The sequence below is a fragment of the Equus asinus genome, chromosome 21 (assembly GCF_041296235.1).
Source record: "Equus asinus isolate D_3611 breed Donkey chromosome 21, EquAss-T2T_v2, whole genome shotgun sequence".
Classification (NCBI taxonomy): domain Eukaryota; kingdom Metazoa; phylum Chordata; class Mammalia; order Perissodactyla; family Equidae; genus Equus; species Equus asinus.
In genome coordinates this window covers 40,938,126-40,956,650 of record NC_091810.1, presented here as the reverse complement: position 1 = coordinate 40,956,650, position 18,525 = coordinate 40,938,126, and positions in this window count along the sequence as shown.

The following is an 18,525-nucleotide window of genomic DNA, read 5'->3' as shown; positions in this document are numbered from 1 at the left end:
TGGAGGGGCTGTAGTTAGAAATTTGCCTCTTAGTTCCTACATCTTCAGATCAAGAGCTGCACTTGAGGACCTTCATTCACGTCTGGAACTGATTTAAATGACAATATCCTGGACTTCAGGTCTGAATCTGATACTGTAATGGACGAGATTCTGGTGATTCTTGGGGGTTAGGGGGTGTATTTCGGAAGAGTTTGGGACTTAGGGGAAGGTTATAGATCGTTAGGGGTCAGAGGGCTCACTGTGATAAGCATGACTTTCGTGTCTGTAATGAGTCATGGCTTCCAGTAGTTATGCTCTAGTGTGCTCCCTCTGCGTGAGTCCAGGCTGGTCCTGGCACCCACCTTAACCCGTTAAATGTACTGGAACTGATACCGTGTCTTTTCTGAAGAGATTCCGCTTCTGTACTCTTAGAAGTAAGCTACCACACGAGAAGTTCAACTGCCTTAAGACTGTCATATTGTGAGGAAGCTCAAACTACCCAGATAGAGAGAACCTGTGGAACGAAATTAAGAGACCCACACAACAACGCCAGCTGAGCCCCCAGCGTACTCATCACCCAGAGGCCCACTATCTGAGTGATTCACCTTGTCAGTGCCTTCACCAGTCTTAGTTAAGCCATCCCTGTGAATGGAATGTGAGATATCGATGAGTGGTCCTCCCCAAGCTCTGTGCAAATTACAGATTTGTGAGAAAATAAATTTTAAGTCACTAAATTTTGAGGTACTTTGTTATGTAGCAATGGATAATTGAAACATCTTAACTTTTTTCTTTGAGTTATTTTTATTTCAGACATCATGTTGTTGGAAATTTCTTTGAGGGATCAATCCCTCTTAATATACATTGCTTGATCTGTGTTTTTTGCTTATGATATTTCCTTCATCCTTTCCACACATTCCCTGCCAATTACTTTTACATTTGTTCCATGTTGAGTCCTTTCTGATTATTACTAATAGCCAAGAAATTCAACTAAGTGATTGAGTAACTTAGTAATTCAGCTAAAACCAAGTATTTATCTATAAATAACAATGTGTGGTGATGAATGGGGAGGGTAAATTGCAGCCTCTTTGATTCAGGTTTCACCACTGTTTCCTCTGCCCAGGGATGATGTCTCCCTTTGAGTTTCAGTGTTTTCTGTACTACTTAGCTCAGAGGAATCTGTAATTTTGTAATTTGTAAAATTGTAATGTTGAAAATTACAAAATCCTCTGGTTGTAATCGAGTGGCTAATGCTGTCCTCCCTCTGTTTACCCAAGCTCATCTCCAGCAGTCTCTCTTAGCAATGAGTATAGAGATCATAGAATTTATTGTTGAAATTATCATTCACTCTATGGTAAAAGGAGGTGCTATTTATAATTGCACTAGGATAGTAGGCATAAAGTGGGCACATGAGGTCATCAAGCCACCTTGTTTGTGAGCCTGGGTTGTGAACAGTAAAAATGGCGTGCATTTTCTTGAGGTCTGCCTGCTTATCTTTCCTGCTGTGGAGAACAGTGAGACTGTGCAGGGACAGTGCCCACTTCTTTGGCCTGCCTACATCACTACATATCATTGTTTTTATCAATGAATTACATCGATCTTTCAGACCTGGGTCATTAGCATATTGAGGGAATTCTATATCCTGCCTAATTTCTATGGAGGTTATGTGTAGCCCTCACTGACTTTCTACATTTGGGGCCAGGTTTCAAAGCACATGGCAGAGTTCATTGTTTGTGGTTCGTAGCCTGTGGTTTGGAATTTTGTATATTTGCCTCTCTTTTTACCATGGGGATATACTTTCCTTCCATGTTCATTTTTTAAAGTTTTTTTTGATAGGTTTAGAGGGAGAGAAGTGGAATTAAAATGTCTTTACTCTGTTGTCTTTAGCTGAAAGACCACTGTCTTGACATGGAGATATGATCTTGATATACAGTCAAACATAGGAGAGCAGATTACAGTACATTAGGTATGATATGTATCCCTTTGTGTTAAAAAAACACTTTATATTCATAACATACTACTAAGGGCATTTATCCCTATGGCAACTGAAATTATTTTATGGAGTGGAGAGGATGTATATAATGTATATACTTCTGAAATTTTTACAATGAGCATCAATTACTTTAATAAATCAGTAAAGATCAATGAAGATAATTCCGTTTTGGAGAAACACAAAAAGACTTAAGTCTCTGTGGCCCTTATTGCATTATAGGGTTGAGGATCCATGCTACTAACAAGGCATCCTATGGTTAAGCATGAAATGCCCTTTTATTTTGATCCAATAGCCTTTCATCACAATTTTCCCATTGTAGACTGTATAGGGAATTATCTTCCTAAGCTTGAGAATATGTAAGAGTGGCCAGGCAGGGAGCACTTTGATCCCAAAGGTTAGAGGCTACTGGGATAGGATTGAATTAACCCCACTAACAACAAAAAGACAATCCCTATCTGTGTGGGATGGTTGCTGCCTATTGTCTTGGCTTCTGGGTCTGTAGCTGGCCTGTTCCTTGCCTTAGTTATTTCCCTAGCTTGCATGACTACTTCCTTGCCCGTTGTCTTCTGCCTTCTTTGATGTCCTGGGATGCAGCATTAATATTTTAGCAGTGGTGGTACATCCCTTAGCATATCTGGAATGGAGGAGACCAGGCATAAATAGCAGCAACGAGCCTGAGTTGCCAGAGCTTCCTTGGGGGGCTTTGGCGTGCACACCAGGAAACGGATTCATGAAACTTTGTTTGGTGGAGTGGAAAGGAAAACACAGAAAAGAAATAGAGTAGTGCACACAGCTGTCACACTCATGTCAGAAATCTAGACGAGAAAGGTAAGCGTCAGCAGCTCGAAAAGACCTTCCAGGGAAGAGCAGAGCTGCTATAGTGTGTCAAGCAGCTGACACTGGAGCAGAGCTTGACGAGTCATTTTGATGCTGAGCTGCAAAACTCCTTGGAAATAAACATATTGTTCAAAAAGGCCAAGAACCCAAATCAGTGCATAGAAGAGAGCTAAGGGAATGAATGAAAACAAGTCAAGAGGACTATGGACTGCCCCGGCTCCTGCTCCTGATCATAACCTGGACCCCAGTCAGTGCAGCTGTTTGGTGTTGACAGGCCGGGTTGTGCAATGGGAAAATATGGCCTGAAGAGTCAGGCAGACCTGAGACAAGACCCAGTCACCCACTTGATACTTGGGTTTAGGATCTTGGGCAAGCAACTTCTCTCTGTTCTGGGGAAATTGTCAGCTGGTTGTGTTTAGCTGCACTTCTTCTTTATTTGCACTGTAGGGATAATAGTATGCTCTCCACGATGTTGTTCTGAGGATTAAATGAGATGGCACCTGCAAAGTGCTAGTTCACAGAAAGTGTTCAGTAAATGCTAGTGGCTAGTTCTCAGGAGCCTGTCCTCTGTCCCTGAGCTCTCGGGGGCAGAACTCTCTTGCACCTTACCCTGACCTCCCTCTCCTCCTGTTTCTCCTCTTCCTCCTTCTACTTTTCCTGTCTTGTGAGGATGGTGAAGCCCTGAGCTGGTAGATAAATTGGGCTCCAACTCGGGGGAAGCAGAGAGAATTCTTAATACACTTGTCCTGCAGCTGAGGATGCATGCTGTGTTTGTGCTCCTGGTTTCCATTACTGGACTGGTCATATTTTATCTTCCCTTAAGTGGCAGCCAGATCCCTCCAGGTCAGGTCAACACAGAGTCTGAATATAGGAGAGAGAAGCAGGTACTAAAGCTGGTCAGAGGCATTTATTTCTCCTATCCTACTCTGCTCTCTAAAAGAGGAACTAACATCTTCAAACCTGAGTTTGGGAGTTACAGTTCTCCTTTTGTGATGTCCTCTGAGTTTCAGGCCTTTTTTCATTCAGGTGAATCTATGGGATGCTGCCAGATGTGTTCCTTTGCACAGTTTTCATCATGGCGCCCACCTTCTCAAAGCCATCATTAACTCCCCATTGCCTGTGAAATAAATCCCAAACTCTTTACCTTGGCACTCAGCTCAAATGCTAGCCTCTCCGTGAAGCTTTATTTGTGCACCCTCTAGCTGGAGGCGATCTTACCCTTCTTTCAAACCCCTTTGACTTTCTCTGAGCAGAGCTCCGATGTCTGATGCTTAGAATTCTCCCCTCTTCAAAATAGGCTTTCAGAATATTGGTCTTCTTCTGTAGTGGAATATAAGCCCCTTGAAGGTAAGATTTATGTCCAACCCCTATCTTTTTCCCCACAACATCTAACACACATTAGGCAACTAGAAAAATGAATTTCTAGAAGAAGGCAATAGTTGAGCTGTTGTATGTGTAGATAATTGCTAATGACAGACTATTTGATGGTCTGGGGGTGGCAAATTCCTGCCATGCATGCCCTCACGGTCCTTCTGGTGCACATGGCTAAATTCTTCCCATGTGTCAACCCCAATCAGCAAGTGGCTATCTGGAGAAGAAGGATGAAAAGGGTTCTAAGGTTGTGTCTTGTGCCCGTAGGATGGAATTCTGTGGTTGATTTGTGATGTATCCCATTACCACTGCATCAGAATTGAAAGAGAGGTGGAAGCTTTATGTCATATTATATCTAATGTTTCCATACTGTCAGAAAGTTGTCATAAATGGTATGGATGTACTTGCAATGAAAACTAACTCTTCTAAAATTGTAGTTACATCGATATACAAAATCATGGCAATCACACACACTGGAGTCACTAGGCCTTTGCTTTGCCCTCTTCCCCTTGGGATTTAGTAGCAAGTTATTTCGTCTCCATCCCTCCACGCATATAACGAGTTACTAACTCTCATTTTGCCTACTTCACAGCAAAAGAAGAGGATATTTTTCCTGGTTTGGAGGACAAAATGAGACATATGTTAATATATGAGTTTATGGATAATGATTAAAATTCATAAATAATTTGTATATTTCTCACTTTGAAAGGCTTACATGTTCTTTAAATTAAAAAAAAAAATACAGAGAAGAAGAAAGAAACCCGCTAGTTCTTGAATAGAGACAATTACTAGTAACAGCTTAGTGAGTATCCTTCCAGATCATTTTCAATGAGATTTATAGTCTTTAAAACTCTTTGAAGACTTCTTTTCTTTTCTTTTATCAATATAGAGTGAAGAGTTTTGGATGTCATTAAGTGTTCTTCTATAATATTGCTTGCAGGTTAAATAGTATTTTATTGGATTTTAATAGTGTGCTGTCTACTGTAAAATACAACAAAAATGTAATGTTTATTTGATTATTGATATGATGGACACCAACCAAGGGGGACCCTAGAAATTATATGTCAAATTAAAAATCGTTGCCTTGTAGTTTGTTTGAAATTGTGGGTGCTCAGGTTATGCTGTGGTCTATTATTGAGGAATCTTTACGGCAATGATAATTGTCAGGTGTGCTGATCTGTAATGAAGGTCAGTACATTGGATTTGACGGGGCCTAAAGGACAAATAAAGAGGGAGAGGCTGGATCCTCCTCAGGCAGTGTTTACATGGTCATTAGATGTTAGAGTCAGTTTTGCAAATGGTCCTACGGTGAAGAAGGGATGAATTCATTTTTGAAAAATTATAATCAACAAGAAACAAAAGGAAGAGATGGTTTTAAACTCAGATTTTGCTAGGGCTCTTTGTGCTCCTTTTGTTAAGGAAAAAACCCCAAAATTACCAGAAACTGAGCAGAGTTAGAAAAGCACAACCAGCACTGTGCTTGCTTCTACTGACTTAAAAGAAATGCTCTTTCCTTGAGTATAGGAATCTGTTTTGGTCTGGAATGCAAGGACCAGATTCCTGAAAACATTAGAAACATGAGAAAAATTTCCAATTTAGGATCCTGTAATCTTACTGTGAAATGTCTATCACTCTACGTGGTCAGCTGCGCAGGCCATGTCTGCATAGCTCTGTTAGAATTCTGGGGACGTAAGTCTGCATTTGGGTGTAGTAAAAACACATAGGCTTTGGAGTTTTGAAAGACCTGATTTAAATCCCGTTTCTGCCATTTACTAGTTGCATGATCTTGAAAAAATTACCCAGCCTCCTTCAGCTCCAGTTAACTTGCAAAATGGAGATGACAATACCTGTATTACAGGATATTTTTGAGTTAAATGAAATCATACCTTTAAATTTCTTGGCATAGTGTAGGTACTCATAAGTGTTGATCACCCACCTCTATCGAAGGTTCTAAATAGATCATGGAGGTAGACAAGTTGGCTCACTTTCTTTCCTCAGGAACTGATGGGTGAACAACCAGAAATTTATGTTTTCTTGGCTAAATAAATTATTTGTTACAAAATAAGTAAAAGCATTGATAAGCACATTCTGTAAGAAGGGTCTAAGAAATTAGATAATTTATCAAAGCACGAGTAAAAGGAAAAGAACTTCAGAGGTGTTTTAAGATGTCCTTGGTTCCGTTCCAATATTTTCTCTTATTATCAGTTTTATTTTATCTTAATTCAATTACTTCCCTTTTGGCCTAGAGCCTTCCAGATTGTCCATGTCCAACCATGCTCATGCTCATCTCCTTTTCTGGCATCTCATCTGAGCCCTAGCATGAAGCCATTTAGGGAATTCTGTACTCAACTTTGTCTTAGTGAGTGTGGCCAGATAGCTGAGGATGGACACAACACTTTGCTCAGTTTCCTACATACTTGATTTAATACCCAACACATTTTCTTTAACTTTTTTACCCAATTAGAGAGGAAGTGGCTTATGAGGACAGAGTCGAGTCCTCAATTCTGCATTACTTCCTCTCTGTGTTTATTTCTCAACCTACTAAAAAAGAAAATTCCTAAAAAGGATCACCTTCTCTCTTAAGCATCACAACAATATCTCAATCCAAATGAAATTATTCTAAAAAGCAACATTAACATGTGTACAGTTTTCTCTCCAGTGTAATTTCCAACACTGATACACTGTTAAATTCTTTGTGCTGAAAAAGCTATATGGAAATAAACTAAGTATATCCAAACTGGTTTATCATATTTATATCACTCTCTCCTTTAAGGCCTAAGAAATAACTCTAAGTATTGACTCTTTTAAATATTAAACCCCTTTTATTAAATCAATGTCAGTTGCTTAAACTTTGATTGAAAGTCAGAGCACTAAAAATGGGTCCAACATTTTAAAGCCATCATAACTGCCCTTGAGTGGCCAAAGGAGTGGACCTGCATGTTTTGAGCTCTCATTAAATGAAATCTAGCTGGGCTTTCCTAATCTGGACTGGGAAATCACCTCAGTCCTTGGTGCCTGCTGCTGAAACGGACTCTTTCCACTAAGAAACATAAATCAAATCAAAAGATTGGAGTTCTAGAAATCTCTTACCTCCAACCCCACTCCTAGGGCATAGAAGAAAATAAAATAGAGAAAGGAACTTCATGAAATGGCAAGAATGCTAATGAGAACTAGTCACCTCAGGACATTAAGTTAAGGAAATTGGAATGGGGAAACCAAGCTTCAGACATAAGAGAACATTTAGGAGGTGGTGGCTTTGCCCAGTTGTTTAAAGCCTGGGCCATTTTCGCCAGCCAGGCAGTGTGCCTCCCGGCAGGTCGCCTCATGCCTCTATACAGACACATTTGATTGGTGTTAAAGGTTTCTGATAGGCACTTGTCACCATCAGAATATAGGATATTTTGTGGTCTGTAAGAATTATTTGATTGGCTCCTGTAGTGATTATAATATTGATTTGTTCCTCATGTCACATTTCTTACATCTGTGTTAGCATCCCAGGGAAAACAATACGGTTGTGATTTGTTACCTGTATATTTTTCAAGATAAAAACTAGATGGTTTCCTGTGTTTGTTTATTTTTCCCTTACCAGGCAAAGCTGTTACCCAATAATTAACTAGACTTAAGAAAGAAACAAAGAACTTGATTTTTTTTTCTTTCTACCCTCATTATGTGAAAGAACTTCATGGGAGGTCAGGGAGAGAGGACATTTCAAGAAATTGCTACACAACATGGTTAAGAAATTTCTCTGTGATTATAAAATTATAAAAGAATAATTGGATGGAGATACCACCTGATTCTCCTAGGAATTCTCCTGACATTTCTGAGAGCTGAGAAGGGCCTCTGCATGAATCTCACAAACATTCTGCAATTTTTTCCCTCTTCTCTCTTCAGCTCAACGGGTTCCTGGCCGAGCCCCAGGCCCAGGAGCTGAGAGAGAGGCTGGGCCTCGGCTCGCTCTCAAGATGAAGCGGAATGCCAGACGTGCTGAAACTTCTGTCTGAAATCTCCAGGGAAGTTTAAAAAAAACTTCAGAGCTGTCTACTTCACGAACAAAATTCTGGATTAACCGTTCCCAGGTAGCTTCTGACCAACTCTTCAGTCCTTCTCTCCTATGGCATAATTGAGAAATCCAGTTCCAGCCCATGTCAGTTTGTTTGGGAAGGTGCTTGGGGGTTTGGGTGGGGAGTGGGGGTCACATTTCAACTGCAAGTTTGAAAATCTGCACAGCGTGAAAAAGAGAGAACCATTGTCCATGGGAGAAATGTCTTCATTAGCTGTAACTAAAATATTGACATTTAAGTTGGAGTTTTGGTGGTAATTGCTCTGTTGCACCAATACAAAATGTCCAGCTGGGCCAGTACTTACAGCACATGTCCTAGATGCTTAAGAGTAACTTAATAACTGGTTCTATGTACATCAGGATCTCCTGGGAAGATTTTTAAAAATGCAGATTTCTGGGTTTTACCCCAATGTCCAGGTAGGAGCCTAGGAAACCATGACTTTTGCTTGTTAGTTGGTATATTCAGCTTTCCAGAAACTTGTGAGGTACAGAGTCTTGAGAGCCATATCACAGGCCAGAGGAGTCGGCTATGCCTGCTGACGGGCTTTGACTGAAGGAGAGGGCCAGGGAATCAGCAGGAGAGCCTCCAGGTAGCGCTTGGAGGGGAGCAGGACGGGGTTCTCGTGCATTGTCAGTTCCACTGCCACATCGTCAACGAGGACACTGCAGAGCCCCCCTTCCTTACTTTGCATGGGTTTGTTTTTAAAACATTTTCCCTGCTTCTAGCTCCTAGCACAATTTCTCATACCAAGTGGGTACTCCAACCTGGTTGTGAAATGACCACATGAATGCTTTATCCTCGCCATTGCACAGAACACAACTGGCCCAGCTAGATGCAGGGAAGGGGTCAAGCTTGGGGAATAGACTGAAAAGGTGTGACCTCTGGACTGAAGGGCTCTATAATTAATGGAAGGAGGGGAAGGAGCAGCATCTTCTGAAAGCCTTGGACACATCAGGCCTTCATGAGTCGTTTCATTACTCCTTACAACTGCTGTCTAAAGTAACCTCCATTACTCACACACTGAGCAGAGGAACAACTGAGCCTCAGAGAATTTAAGTATCCTGTTCATGGTCACGTGGCTAGTACTGAAGAGGCCAGAATTCCAACTGTCTATCTGATGCAAAGCCCATATCCTTTATATTTTACCCTGTGTCTCCTAATTACACAAGAGTCTTGGTCTAGAGTTGCTCTGTCCAACAGAAACATAAGGCAAGCTACAAATGTGAACCACATATGTCATTTTAAATTTTCTGGTAACCTCACTTTAAAAAAGTAAAAAGAAACAGATAAAACTAATTTTAATAATGTATTTTATTTAGTCTAATATATCCAAAATATTATCATTTCAACATGAAATCAATAAAAAATCTCAATGAGGTGTTTTCAGTTGTCTTCATGTTAAGTTTTCAATATCTGGTTATATATTTTACACTTACAACACAACTCAGTTAGGACTGGCCACATTTCAAGTGCTCAGTAGCCACATGTGGCTCACGCCTGCCATATTGGATAGCACAGCTCTAGACACTCGGGAACTTTCTTGAATTGATGTGGGAGAACTCAGTACTGGGAGGCCCAGGGGAGGTGATACTCTGAAAGGCAACTAGGTCAGGCATTTGGGCATGCAGGAAATACATTATTCACTCACTCATTCAACATGAATTACTGAGTACCGACTATGTACCAGGCATTGTTTGAGGCCCCAGGGCACACAGGTTGACAAGATCAAGTGCTTTCAGTAATGGAATCTACACTGTAGGAGATGAGATAGACAATAAGCAAATAAATACATAACATAATTGATTTGAAGAAAAATGAAGCCAGCAAGCAGATAGAATGTGGCAGAGACTATTTTTGGTGAGGTGATAAGGAGAGGCTTTTCTGAAGAAAAGATATTTGAGCAGACTCTGAAAGTAGGCACAGGAATTCCTGGGGAAAGAGTGTTCTAAGCAGAGGGAGTCCTGAGCTGGTAACATGTTGAACATGTACTGGGAATAGCAAGACCACTGTTGGTGGGGAGGAGTGGTAGGAAATGAGGCCTGGCAGTGCAACTGGAGTCAGCTCACGCAAGGCCTCACAGGGTGTGGTAAGGACTTTCCCGAGTGTGCTGAGAAGTCTTGATAGGCTTTTGAATGAGAGAGAGTGGTTCTCTGATATATGCATACTTTTATAAAGGATATTACAGCTATGGCATGGAGGGTAAACTGGAGGTGGAGGGGGTGAATGACAGGTTGTTACTGGAGGTAATGGGCAGAGCTGTGGGGAGTAAGTCTAACTTCATTGCGATGGGGATGAACAAACACGGGACAAGATCCCATTCTCAGTGCACTGTGTACTAAGTGCTACTTTATACATCATATAGGCATATGTTGATAATTGGAAAGCCTTTTTTCAAATTGCACAGTTGAATGATATTAAACGGATTACCATGACAGGTACTTAGAGAATTAGGTCATGATCAACTGCCAAAACTGGGGTAGGATGGGTGCATGTGGCAGACATTAGAGGGTAATTTGGTCAGTGACCCCAGAAATGCCAAAACCTACCTTAGCCCAGCGAATTCTCTTTTCTGGGAGAGTCCCAGGAATACTGAGTTACAAGAAATGAAGCATGAAAAATAAGCGTAGCATTGTATTGGTAGCTGACCTTATATTTAAAACTCCAGCATACAGCTATTGGGTAAAAAAAATTGTCACAAGAGGGCTGAAATGGATACTAAAGATGGGAGAATTCCTTTCTCAGGCCCATGCCCAAATCCTGGAATCTTATCACCAGAGATGAGAGCACCCCCTCAGTGAAATGTAGGCTTCATAAGAACTGGGATCCTATCTTATTTACAGCTTATCCCCAAAGACAGAACCTGGCATCTAGTAAGTGCTCCATGTTCGTTGCATCCATCCATCCATCCACTCATACAATGACTCCTTCATCTAATGAATGTCTTTGCTGGGCACGGGGATACAGCAGGAAGGAGACATGACCGTTGCATTCTGAATTTACAGTCCACCATCTGAAACAGACTTTCACAGTGTGGTGAGTTCTTTGGGGAGGAAGGACAGCTCGTTATGGGAGCACATGTGAGGGTTCCTAAATCTAGGGCAAGGGAGAATGAGGAGCCTTTCTGAAGGCAGTGGTGACTGCAGAGGTCCTTGTTGGGCTTAGACTTGGGGATTTATGGCATTTGTAAACACTAAAGATACACTCTGTTGGTGGACTTGCTGGCAGTATCAAGGTAGCCTGAACACAGAAGTGAATTTTCAGAATAATAGTCCACAGTTAGTTGGCAAATTTGAATGGTGATAAAGCCTTATTAATATGTATAACCTACGCTTTTCCTAAATTTGGTAGAATGAAAAGCTGGAGTATGTGATAATTTTTAAAAATCTATATTCATACCATTCGTCTGTGTAATCTGGCGTATAATACCTGATTATCATAGTTTTACCTAAATAATGAATAAACTAGACAGGGGAAAAATTAAAACCTTTCACATTAGACACAATTGTAATTCTTTTACAGTAACATTTATGCTTAAATTCTTAATTAAGTTGGCATGCCTCTTTTACAAAAGTGCATTTTGTAGATATAGTTAATTTTTTAATGTCTGCATTAATGAGAGGGAAGAGCAGCATAGATAATTCCCCAAAACCAAAGTCTAAAATCTATCTTTGGGAGCCAGCCCAGTGGCATAGTAGTTAAGTTCAAGTGCTCCACTTCCACAGCCTGGGGCACGTGGTTTCAGATCTTGAGTGTGGACCTAAGCACTACTCATCAAGCCATGCTGTGACAGCATCCCACATAGAAAATGGAAGAAGATTGGCATAGATGTTAGCTCAGGGACAATCTTCCTCAAGCAAAAAGAGGAAGATTGTCAACAGCTGTTAGCTCAGGGCAAATCTTCCTCACCAAAAAAAAAAAAGGAAAGAAAGAAAGAAAGAAAGAAAAGCATTACATCTTAAAAATTTATCTCTACTGGGCTGTGGGATAAAGTCTACTCTGTGTAACCCTGGTTTTTGCTTTCCTAATGATGCTCTTTGTGGGATAATATTAACATGTGTTTAAATTTCCTGAAAGATAAAAAACGGCTGATGTAGACCAAGGAAAAGAATGTTGCAGGGGCTGAGGGATGGAAAGTCTGTTTGGAATTAACATTTTTCCAGTGACAGTAGATATGTAGATAATTCATAGCCCATATGTGATAAATTAAAAGAGAAGAAGATATTTCCTTGCTCCCTTCCTGCCTTCCTTCTTTCTCAAATCTTAATTCATTGATTTTATTTTCAGAAACGTTCAAAGTCAAAGAAAACACACAAATCCATTCAAGTTCAGGTAAAACCTTAACAATAAACTTGGGGAAGCAGCTTATCAATATGATCACCTCCATGGTGATCAGCCCATTTCTAGCCTAAAACTCTCTAGGCACATGATTGTAAATTGAGGGGGACATGCTTTGCATATGTTGTTCTCCTGCTGTGCATATGTTGATACCCAATACAATATTTTTTGGAAAATTACAAAGAATTCAGCAAGCATCTTGGGGGTAGGGGGGTGGCATTTTACGGTATTTGTCGCTGTCATTGTAATAAGGATTCCAAATGATCTCCCTTCTGCTCAGGTACATCTTCTAGGATCAGGTGTCAAACCAAAGATGGCAGAAATGTATTCAGAGTCCCGCTTTATGAATTTACTTTGCTTATTGAGTTTCTTTTCTTGGAAATATAATTGCTTTGGAATTACTGAGATCTTGGGGAAAAAGCACGCCATCAAGAGAGTAAGCTATAGAGTATGGAAATATGATAAAGTCAATTTAAGTTTGATAGAAGTATTGGGGTATTTTGATCCACAGCTTCTAGATAACTGCTTTCCTTTGCAAAGTCAGAGGAAATATGTTTATCCATTTTTGTTGTCATGGTTGTTGCGCAACACACACACACACACACACACAAAAGCCGACCTGGGCTATTACCAGAAATCTGATGATAGTTTAGAATAATATGCATCTCAAAACAAAAGTCAAACACAAACTTAATTGCTTTGATTTTTGGTTGTGAAAAAACTATGAGAAGAAGCAGAGCAATGAAACAATGTATCAAATATTAAATGAACATCAGATTAAGCCAAACTTCCTGTTCATTTCAACAAGGACAATCTTAAATCTTCATTTAGTTTATATAAAATTTAACGTATTTTAATAATTGTACAAGATACCATGTACTAGAAATAAAAAATGCAAAGCATCTTCTCTTGGATATGTGGGCTAAACTTTCGAGAGTAGGAGCATGTACATGTGCACACACACACACACGGACACTGGATCTCCTCTCTCATTCTTTGGGTACCAAGGTACATGCAAAAATATAGACTTAGTTGGGTTCCAAGCTAGGTTTCTTGGATTGCAAGTAACCAAAATGGACTTTGGCTAACTAATTTGGCTAATTTAGCAGAAATTTGTTGGAAGGGATGGAATTGCTTACAGAATCAGTGGGAGGCTGAAGAAGCGGGCTTGGAAATGGACGTGAACCAAGGCAGCTCTAGTCAGCAGTAATTATTTTATAGCATCAGAGTGCTGAGGCTCACTGTGAATGAGCCCCAACCATTTTCATTCTGTTCTTTTCTTGATTGAAACTGAGATTCCTGACAGAGAGTAAGCATCCAATTGGTCTATTTTCTCAGATGCTCATCCTTGAAAGTAGAGATTGGGGCATCTCCATCAACTGACCAACTAGACTGTATCCAATAGGAGAGGGATTGGTCTCTTAAAGGATGGATGCTAGGCAGCCAAAACTAGCAAGCAAACAGTCCAGGGTATGAGAGTGAATACGTTTTAGTCCTTGGAAAGCTGTTCCTAACCCTGAGTGGAGAGCTGATCATCTTCTCTTAGACCATTTCCAAAAAAGAAATGGTATGATGGAATGAGCTCCTGGTGTGATGTCTGATGACATGGATCTCATACCGCTCAGCTTTGTGACTTTTTGCAACTCTCTTATCCTTTTTGCGACCTAGTTTCCTCATCTCGCCTGTCTCACACAGTTATTACGGACACCAAGAGCAATGTACATTAGTGCATGTGAAAGCACTTTCTAAAACTGGAAAATGGTTTCCAAATGTGTCTGTGAGTTTGAGACCCTCTGTTAGTGACTGCGAGAGCCCAAAGGGAGACACAAAGGCCCAGCAGCGTGTTTGGATCCTGCCCATGACTGGATCTAAGATCTTTGTCAGTTCATGGATGTATGTCCTTGATGGATTACACAGGTGAAATGATTGTCAGGAAACCTAATTTTAGGTGAAATCTGGTATCCACCAGACTTAGGCCATACCTTATAAAGCAAATTCTTCACTTCCCTTTTCCTAGAACAATCTGTTCCGTGTTGCTGGTTCCCAGTAGTCCTTAGGCTTCAGGCATCTGTCTGGATTTTGGGTTCTTAAATGATAAATGGAAAACATACACAGAAAGGTCATACTTTATTTGAGGAATATGCTCCTAGAGTCCTTGCATAATTCGAAATTTGCCTATTCCGAGACTAATAATGACAATAGATAGGAGGGAGTTTTGTTTACCAGCTAAAATGAGTATTCCCATGGAGCCCCAGCATAAACTCAGTGTACAGTTCACTTGCCTCCTTCAGCTTTGAGATTAAATTATGTGTTTGTCAACAAAATTTTAATTTGAGAGATTGGAGTTGCCATTATTTCAAATTTTGCACATAAAGAGAGGCTCAGCAATATTTTATGTCACATTGTGTTGAATTCACGTGATTCACATCTGCATGCAATGGGGTGGCTCTGTAGTTTGGCACAGTGCTCTAAAGCCTACATGTTCTATAATGCCCCAGGTCAGAAGAAGCATTTGGTTTAAATCAGTAACAGTCCTCTGTCAAATGTATCCAATTTAGCAAATGCCTAAGGAGGAGCCTGGTGAAGCCAGGATACTTTAGTGTGCATTTCACGTTGACCCACCTGTGGAAAATTCCGATTTTAGTAAACATGGACGCTTGTGTCTGACGATTGTGTCTTGCTTTCACATGGGCCAACTTTTGTGAATTGATAAAGAGTTTGTTTCCGTGCTAGGCCAATTTCTCAGTTGTGAAATGAGTTCCTCTGCTTTGGCTGACGGGTGAGTGACACAAGTCTAGGGAGTAGACTTCACCCAGTTAAGAGGTAGGTTTTTTTTGTTAGTTTCAAGGAAGGCTTCCAACAGAGGCAAGCATCGCTGAAGGGCTGACAGAGAAAACGCTGGAATCAGGGGTAAGAATTTTGACCACTCACAACAAACCTTTGAATTCCTCCTGCTTGCGTGTCATTTAACAAATGAGGCAAGTAAGGCCCCAGGAAGTCTACTCACTGTCCCAAAGTCACCCAGCTGTGAAGTGGTGAGGCTGGGCCGACCGCAGAGCCGAGTTCTCATCCACAAACAACCCACTTTCTCCTTGGAAACCAAGACTTTCAAGCTATTTTGTAAAGGAGCTCTTGAAACCTCCCCTCTTGTTTTCTCTAATTCTTTTCCTACCATATCTTTTAATGTTACTTTCTGAAAACGATTCCCAGTGTTATAACCACAAAATTCATTCTTTTTTCAAGGAATGATTAGGTATTTTGTTAAACAAACAAACCCATAGGCTTTTGAATGAGGTAAAGGAAAGTAATACATCACGAAAAGGAGTGGCTATACAAAATAAACTAAAATTGGAGAAGAAAGGACGATAGGAGAATTTTTGGATGGACATACAGCTTTCAAGAAGAACGCTTCCTAGTGTAGAGTTACATGAGCATGGCATAGATGAATTACGGAATAATTTTCCAGATTCCCATGCCTACGTCTTTGGTTCTATTTGGAATGTCTCCTCCGAGTTTGTCGCCTTTCTCCTTTTTTCGTGTGTGTAGGTCTGACTGTGACCTCACCTAACATTGCACTGGGAACTTAATAAATGAAGCTATTATCTCCTCTTCTTGATTATTCGTAAGATTGCATGCCTAGGTGTTAGAAAAATAAAAATAATCTCCTACAGTGGTCTGGAGGCTCGCAGTCTACAGAGTACTTTCTGCCTGTCTGATTCCACTCAGTCCTCACAGCGGCGCTCTGGCTTAGACGGCATGAATAGCATCCCCTTTTTGTGGATAAGTAGCTTGAACTGCAAGATATTTTGCAGCTTGCTAGGGGCAGGAGAGCTGGACTCCATTCCACGTCACTTGATTCTCTGCTCTCTGTTCTTGCCCTTTGGCCACACTGCTTCTCCCTAGGGTCATTTCTCAGATGCTGTCCACTTCTCCCTGGGTCTGTATCACAGGCCTTGCATGTCCACAAAGGGATGTGATCTGCAGCAGCATTCTAACATCTGCCATCCCAGGCAGCACCTGCTCTTCCCCTGATGGCATAATTATTCGTGTCTCAATTCTGTTCTTCAATCCAAGCCTAGTGTCAAGCAGTGGTTCATTTAAATCCAGGCCTCAGGCATGGTCGGTAGGATGGTTACTACCTTGCCATCATGCCCTAACCTCTTTCAATTTGTTAAGTCGCTGCTGTTAGCAGAGCAGCTTCGTGTCCGCCTCCTCACCAGAACCAACCACCAACAACACAAGCAGGCCCTGCTGTAATTAGGTATTGATTTCATGTAACGTGTGTATACAGAGGAAGCTCATCTCATTTGTGGGCTGCTGTTATCTGTCGGTAGAACAAAATGTGTGATTATCAGTGGATATCCTATGGCTATCTATGGCAAGACGTAAACTCTAATCCATCTAATTGTAGTGACATTATGGTATGCCATTCAAGGGTGGACCATTTGTCTTAACGTGGCCTCTGCTGCTGCTGGCCAGCTTTCTCCCCAGAAATAGCTGCACAGATTCTTCACTGTAACTCCTGCTCAGTTCCAATTTGGCCCTGCCAGAATAGAGACTAGCAAAGTCCATTTACTATAATGTAACATGGCTGTGACTTCAGATAAATGGAGCACCAGGTATTATTTTTCTTCTTTCTTTGTAGTGGTCACCCCTCCTGGCATTCATCTGGTAAGCTTGCTCTTCCCAGGAGAACAGGACAAGAAATTTTGGATGGAAACAAAGTTCATATCATTAACATTGTCAGGAAATGCTGGTAGGTTCTTGAGTCCCCCATCACCTTTATGTGGCATTCACAGGTCCCCAGGCTGAGTTGAGATTGCTCTGCTTTGTAGATTTGATGAGGTGTGTATATCAGGGGGAGAAGCCCTCACGCCCACTATAGGAGTGAAAGCCTGAGGACCTGGGACCTGAGTCTCTCTTAATTGTGTGATTCCTCTTTCCATCTGACAGCTTTATCTCTCCCGAGCCACTGGCCGTCTTGATTAGAAGTTTCTCCCAACAGTGGAATGGAAGTTTCTAAATAAAGATATGAGCTGTTTGTGCAGGTGTGTTTGCTTGTTTGGAGTTTTCCATCATGGGGTGGGAGGTTGGATGGAATAGCCTACGTAGGTGGTGCCTTGCCTTTCTTGCTTGCTCAAAATATTGGCCTGGGGTATGAGGAGATGAACCAATTAAAGAGCCTTGTTTCCAGTGCTAGTACTCTGCACATAGCAGTTTATCTCTTGCCTACAGCTACCTGAAGTGACTTCCATTAGGTATTTCTTTCTTGCTGCCATATAAAAGGATTAAACATAACATTGCAGACAGACTGGTGTTAGAGGGAAAAGTGTCCAATCCTGTGTACCATTGTGGGTTATGTCTTTGAAGCTCACACTGAACTCTCCATTTTAAGTGTCACTTTATCACAGCCCATTCACCTGGGTGAGTTAAGGGTCCTGAGCTAGGGAATGGCAAGTAATTCCCAATCACACTGTGGAGGTATTAATTGCATCTTATGTCACTCAGGATCTAGTGAATGAGCCAGAAACAAAAGTGTGAAATATGGTAATCTTCCTTGAATGTCCTCCTCTCATGTATTTCAGCAGGGGTCTTTTAGGGACCATATTGACAACACTATTACACAAATCATGAATGCTATTTTTGGTACATTTAGGTAGGGAATGGAGGGTCAGTGGGGCACAAGATTTAGGCTTTGGAGTCAGAGGGATCTGGGTTCTGATTTTCCAGCTCTTTGATACTGAGCAAATAAATTACTCATTCCCTCAGAGCTTGTCTTCTCATCTATATAATGCCAGCATAACAAGGATCTTGCAGGTCATGAAGATTGGGCAGGCAGCACTCATAATGTCATCTAGCTCAGTGCCCGATACATAGTAGACACTCACTGAGGCATCTTGCCGTCACACTGCCTAGTCCACTGGGTGAATGCCATTCTGGGTTAATTATAGC